A 7,476-nucleotide genomic window follows, 5' to 3' on the forward strand; every position below is an offset into this window, starting at 1 on the left:
GCCTTCTGAGGCCCCAACCCCATAAAGTGCTGTGCTAGTGGTATTCTGGTGAACTTCAGCTGCTTTCCAAAACCCATAAATCCTACAAACTAAACATGTGTTTGTGTCTGTTACCAATTTAATGTTTCAGCTTGAATGAATACTCCCTTCAACAGAGGCTGGGAGGCAGGGAGTGGCAGTCACGAAGCCTCTCTCTTGGTTAGTACAAAGTGAGTGTGAAGTTAAGCTTTCTCAGTAGAAGGATGGAAAGAGATTGCAAGGGAAAAAGGATCCCTGCAGTTTCTAGAGGGGACCAGAGCTAGTTGTGTGACCATCCTGCCCTCCAGTGGAGTCAGCTCTGGACAGACACCAGAACTTGAGGAAGCCTGCTTGCAGTTGTGGGTGGACAGCAATGGCCTTCTGTCTTAATCAGGGTTTCTATTCCTGCACAAACATCATGACCGAGAAGCAAGTTGGGGAGGAAAGGGTTTATTCAGCTTACACTTTCACATTCCTGTTCATCACCAAAGGAAGTCAGGAAGCAGGAGCTGATGCAGAGGCCATGGAGGGATGTTACTTACTGGCTCGCTTCCCCTGCCTTGCTCAACTTGCTTTCTTATAGAATCCAAGACTACCAGCCCAGGGATGGCACCACCCACAATGGGCCCTAATCTGCCCTGGATCACTAATTGAGAAAACGCCTTACAGCTGGATCTCATGGAGGCATTTCCTCAATTGAGGCTCCTTTCTCTGTGATAACTCCAGCCTGTGTCCAGTTGACACACAAAACCAGCCAGTACACCTTCCATCCTCTTTCCTCCCTCCATAGCACTCTTGCCCCAGGTGCTGTGAGAATCAGCCCTGCTGCTTCTCAGACTCGCCCTCATCTGCCTCACACAACATCCAGCCCCACCCACCTACCCACACACACCATGGTCCAGGGGTTGCCTGTCTGCCCTGCAAGGGCCCATCATCCCACACCTGGCAACTCCAGCAAATTGATCTGCCTTCTATTAGCCCTTCCTCAATGAATGGGAACCAGTTTCAAGCTAGTGTTTATGTGGGTATTCCTCCCCAGCTATCCTAGTTAGGGTTACCATTGCTCTGAAGAGACACTATGACTACAGCACCTCTTACAAGGGACAACATTTAGATGGGGCTGGCTTAGTGTCAGAGGTTTCATCCATTATCATCAATGGCAGGAAGCGTGGCAGCATGTAGGCAGGGTGCTGGAGTAGCTGAAAGTTCTACATTTTGTTCCAAAGGCAAACAAAAGATTGCCTCCCAGGTGGCTAGGAGAAGAATCCCAAAGCCCACACCCACAATAACTCACTGCAACAAAGCCACACCTCCTAATAGTGCCACTCCCTGGCCAATGTGTATACAAATCACCACATTCCACTCCCTGGCCTCTATAGGCTTGTCCAAACATTCTAGTCTATGGGGGCCAGACCTACCCATAGCATAATGGAAAATGCATTTAGTCCAACTTCCAAAGTCCCCATAGTCTATAGCAGTCTCAAGGATGTTAAAAGTCCAAAGTTCAAATCTTTTCTGAGATTCATTCAATCACTTAACTGTAATCCCTATAAAGTCAAAATCAAAAAGCAGATCACATGCCTCAAACATCAAAGGATATACATTACCATTCCAAAAGGTCATAGTGAGGAAATACTGGACAAAAAACAAAAACAAAAATAAAACCCCCACCAAAATCCAGCTCGGCAAATTCTGCATCTCCATGTCTGATGTCAAAGAGCTCTTCAGATCTCCAACTCCTTTCATTCTTGTTGCCTGCAACAAACTTCTTTCTTCTGGGCTGGTTCTACTCCCTGTTAGCTTTCCTTGGCAGGTATTCCATGGCTCTGGCATCTCTAAAATCTTGGAGTCTCCAAGGGAACTTCAACTTTACAATCTCTTGTTCCAATGTCCGAAATCCACCCATGATCTTCGGGGCTCTTTCAAAGGGCTTGAGTCACTTCACTGATTCTCCTGCCTTCTGTAGCACTCTAGGCTTTGGTTGACTCCACTCCACTGCTGCTGCTGTTTTTGGTGATCATCCACAGTACTGGCATCTTCAATTCTCTGGAGTCATCCGCTGCAAATAGGCTTCACCAATCACCTCTATAGGCTCCCTTCATGGTGTCAAGCCTCATCTTCTTTGCATAACCCCTTCAGTCCTGGGCCATTAACTGCAACTGAGGCTACACCTTCACCACTGACCTTTCCTGGCCTCTCACAGCCAAGCCTCAGCTGCTCTCCAGGACCCTTTTGTGCCTCCAAAACCAGTACCACCAGAGTGACTCTTACACATTGCTAAGTCCAGCTGCAGCATGACCTTGGCTAGCTCTGAAACACAGCTTCTTTTTGTTTCCCAGAAGATGTCACCTCAGTGATGCTGGTCACTTCTTTTTTTTTTTTGTTTTTTTTTTTTGTTTGTTTGTTTTTCGAGACAGGGTTTCTCTGTGTAGCCCTGGCTGTCCTGGAACTCACTTTGTAGACCAGGCTGGCCTCGAACTCAGAAATCCGCCTGCCTCTGCCTCCCGAGTGCTGGGATTAAAGGCGTGCGCCACCACGCCCGGCTCGCTGGTCACTTCTTAATCACTACTAATTTCTTAGCTCTAGCTAACCAGCATCAATTGCCCCAGTAGTCTGTTCTATATTTGACTCTAAATACAGAGCCACTGACCGAAGCTGTCAAGTTCTGCTGCTTGCTGAAGCTGGAACATGGCCCCCGTATTCTGTTACGTTATTACCAGTTTTCTGTTTTCCAAGTCTTTCCCTGCCTAAGCTTGGCTGTTCTGGAACATGCTCCATGGATTGACCTGTAACTCAGAGATCTGCATGGCTCTGTCTCCTGAATTCAAGGCATGTACCACCATGCCTGGACTGCAGCTTTTCTTCACCTAGAACTTGCTCTGTCCCAGGCTGGCCTTGAACTCAGAGATCTGCTTGCCTTGTCTCCTGGGATTAAAGGTGAGTACCACCAAGCCTGGGCCAAATCTTTTTTCATGGTCACTATTCCTCAAGCTCCAGATCAAAAGCCTGTGTCTTCCACCCTTAAAGTCACAAGTATAGGACTGAAGAGATGGCTTAGCAGTTAAGGGCACTGACTGCTCTTCCAGAAGTCCTGAGTTCAAGTCCCAGCAACCACATGGTGGCTCACAACCATCTATAATAGGATCTGATGCCTACTTCTGGTGTGTCTGAAGACAGCTACAGTGTACTCATAGAAATAAAATAGAGCCGGGCGTGGTGGCGCACGCCTTTAATCCCAGCACTCGGGAGGCAGAGGCAGGCGGATTTCTGAGTTCGAGGCCAGCCTGGTCTACAAAGTGAGCTCCAGGACAGCCAGGGCTATACAGAGAAACCCTGTCTCGAAAAACCAAAAAAAAAAAAAAAAAAAAAAAAAAAAGAAATAAAATAATTCTCTAAGGAAAATACCCGTGTACCCTCCACTTCTGAATTGTTAAAAATACAAATGAAAACAGTAACCAGGAAATAACACCTAACATGACATACCTATTCCTTGTTCTACTGCAAACACACAAACAGTAAGCTTAGCTGAGTGGAGTCTTACCTTGAGGCCACTGCTCCCTTAATTTCTAGGACTCTGCTTCATTTTACTTCCTGCTGCCCTATAATACTTGAACCATACATTCTGTATTTTCAAAACACTCTTCATGAATAAACCAAACCAAGAGTGAGCCAGAGGACAAAGGCTTTTCTAAGACTTCCTTTGTCAGTGCAATTAATCGAATTCTCTTCACTTTAGCCTTAGCCTCAGGCAGATTCTTCAGACATGGGCAAAAGCAGCCACATTCTTCACCAAACTATCACAAAAACAGTCTCTAGGCCACAAATTAACTTTCTCTGGGGCTGGAGAGATGGCTCAGTGGTTAAGAGCACTGACCGCTCTTCCAGAGGTCCTGAGTTCAATTCCCAGCAACCACATGGTGGCTTACAACCATGTGTAATGAGATCTGGTGCTCTCTTCTGGTGTGTCTGAAGATAGTGACTATACTCAATATACATAAAATGAATAAATCTTAAAAAAAATTCTCTGACACCTCTTGAGCCAGGTCCCTACAGTTCAAACCATACTCAGCACCAATGTCTTCCATTAAGCCCCACTCAAAGCACACCAATACTTTCCAAATCCACATTCTTGCAGTCCCTGGAGTCCAGCCCACCCCATACAATGCCACACCTCTTCTAACAAGGCCACACCTTCTCCTAATAGTGTCATCACAGAGCCAAGCATTTTCAAACCAGCACACCAGCTTTAGCTGCATACAGAGTATGTCTCTATTTTGTATTTACTTTGTATTCAACTGCTGCCTAACCTGTGGTTGTCTCCTGATTATTTTGAGGAGTGTGTGCAAAGGTGGTGGGGAGATGGGGCTTCATATCGCCCACATTTGTCTTGAACTTACTGTGTAGTCAAGAATGGTCTTGACGGGCTGGTGAGATGGCTCAGTGGGTAAGAGCACCCGACTGCTCTTCCGAAGGTCCAGAGTTCAAATCCCAGCAACCACATGGTGGTTCACAACCATCTGTAACGAGATCTGACTCCCTCTTCTGGAGTGTCTGAAGACAGCTACAGTGTACTTACATATAATAAATAAAAACAAAAACAAAAAAAAGAATGGTCTTGACATATCCTCCTTGCTCTCTCTACCTCCTGAGTGCTAGAATTGCCGGGCACATCATCACACCTAGACACCTAAACTTTGAACATTAAGTGGCAGATTCTACCAGTTAATAGATATGTGCCCTTGAGCAGAGCTTCTGCAACATCCTCCCCATGCCTGTTTCCACATCTGTAAAACTGAGGTTAAAAATAGGTTTGCTACAAGGATTGAGTTTGTCTATATGATGAACTTAGTAGTTGCCGGCACATAATCATGTAAGTTATCGTTAGTTACTTGAAGTATAGTCCTCCCAAAGAGACTTCAACAGTCAGTTGTGTCTTTCCTGATGATTCAAAAGGAATGGCTCTTCCTTTGAGGGCCATTGAGAGACTTCTGGATTGTAAAAGACACACATTGACAGATCTTTTTAGTAAATGTTCTGGGGGAGGGGATGGCAGAGCCTATCAATGTTGGCAAAAACAAATTTCCTGGCAGTGTTTAGCTTTCCCAAGCAGTAGTTTAATGGGGGCAGGAGAACCGAGAGAAAGTCATCTCACTGACACAACTGCTGGAAACTATGTTAACGTTTCCTCAAGTCTCTTAAAGCAGAGGTTACTATGTTGCTATCAATGTGAGCAAAGTCTAAGCCTTAGGCCTGGCATAGATCCTTTTTTATTGGGGTACTGATGGCTGGAGATGTAGATCCGTTGGTAGAATGTTTGCCTGTCATGCAAGAAACACTTGATTTGGGCTGGAGAGATGGCTCAGCAGCTAAGAGCACTGACTGCTCTTCCGAAGGTCCTGGGTTCAAATCCCAGCAACCACATGGTGGCTCACACCCATCCATAATAAGATCTGATGGCCTTTTCTGGGGTGTCTGAAGACAGCCAGTTATCACACTTGAAGCAGGTCCAGGTGGAGTCTGTTACACATAATAAATAAATAAATCTTTAAAAAAGAAAGAAAGAAAGAAAGAGAGAAAGAAAGAGAGAAAGAAAGAAAGAGAGAAAGAAAGAAAGAAATTCTTGATTCTATCCCAGGCACCATATAAATGGTGTGATGGTACAGATGTGTAATTCAGCACTCAAGGGGTAGAAAACAGGAGTATTGTAGATGAATATCAAGGTCCAACTAAATGCCCTCTGGGATCTCCAGTTTCTTCTGCCTCAGAACAAAGAATTGAGACAGGGATGGTAGAAACAGAAAATGCTACATACATACATACACACGTTTTGTTTTGTTTTGTTTTAGAAAAAAGATTTTTTGTGTATAGTCTTATAGACCAGGCTGGCCTACTACTCAGGAGATCCACCTGCCTCTGCCTCCTGAGTGCTGGGATTAAAGGCATGAATGAACCACCACTGCCAGCTACAGAAACTGTTTATTAAGAGAGTACCTCAAATCAAAATGGGCCAGAGCTTTTCAGCTAGAAGTTCAATGGGATCTGTTCCTATTGAATTGGGACATTTATATATCTTGTTTAACAAAGCTTATATATATATATATATATATATATATATATATATATGCCAAATGGCCTCTGTATCAATTAAGAATGACAGAAATGATTCATCTGTTACCTAGACAGCCACCCTGGGCTACTCCATGGTGATCTTGATGGCTTTGTTTGGGGCAGAGGTTGTCAGTCTTCCACCACCAGCTGCCACAGAGGGTCCCATCATCAGCCGTATGTCAGACCCAGAAGGTCTGAGAGATTTTTCTGCGGAGGAGGAATTCTGGGGAGCTGAGGTTCCTTAGCAAGGCAGGGTGGAGCAGTCAACCCGTGTCCACAGTTTGGCCTGGGCCCTGGCAGTGGGTGAGGGATGGGGCAGTTCTTTGCCAGGTGGCCAGTTATCACCCGGGAGGCAGGTCCAGGCGGAGTCTGTTACTGCTCATCTTTGGAGATAGCCTCAGCTGAGGCTGCCAGAGCTGGTATTGTCTGCCCCGGGGGTGGGGGTGGGGGGTGGGGGGGTGGGGGTGGGAAGCCATTTTCATTAAACACCTGAAAATGTCAGTCAGAAGCCGGGCGTGGTGGCGCACGCCTTTAATCCCAGCACTTGGGAGGCAGAGACAGGCGGATTTCTGAGCCAGCCTGGTCTACAAAGTGAGTTCCAAGACATCCAGGGCTATACAGAAAAACCCTGTCTCGAAAAACAAAAAACAAAACCAAAATAAATAAAATAAAAATAAAAAAAATGACAGTCAGCAGATCTCTTTGAGGGGTTTGAGAACCATCATATAATCTATTAAGTATACCCCTAATTAAAAAAAAATGTTGCTTTTAATTACTTTCTTTACGTTTAACCCTGACAAAATAAACACACAGCAAAAGCTTTTCTCTGTAAATGAATTACATTTGTACTTAGCACGACTACAAACCATTCTGAGCACAGGAAAAGAATTTGATCATTTATAAGGCCATTAACTTCATGTCATAATTATCCATAACACTTTACAAGTTAGTAGCTTTTTTTAACCCCTGATAAGCTTATATGACTCAGTCTATCCCAATAGCTGTTGCCAGTTCTTTTAGCTGTCTTTAAGGACCATTATATTTTCATTCTATCGTGCAGTTAATTTATTTTTGTTAGTTCATCAATAAAAACCTCTTCAGTCTCAAAGTCAAACCTATCGGAGGCAAAGTGCTTGGTTTAAGGACCTTTTTTTTCTGGCGTTTGAAACCTAGATGGCGGGAAGCCGCCGGCAGGGAGCCAAAGGGCCCTTCCGCCTCCACGCGCCAAAATTCCAAACAAGACGCTGCACAGCTCTCGCCGTCTCCTTCCACTGAGGGCGGAGAGCCGGAACTACAGAAGGAAGAACGACGTCGCAAATTCCTGTGAGGGGGCTCGACGCGGTTCGCTGG

This window comes from Mus caroli, unplaced genomic scaffold (genome assembly GCF_978045245.1).
Source record: "Mus caroli unplaced genomic scaffold, Mus_caroli_1 scaffold_16, whole genome shotgun sequence".
Classification (NCBI taxonomy): Eukaryota; Metazoa; Chordata; class Mammalia; order Rodentia; family Muridae; genus Mus; species Mus caroli.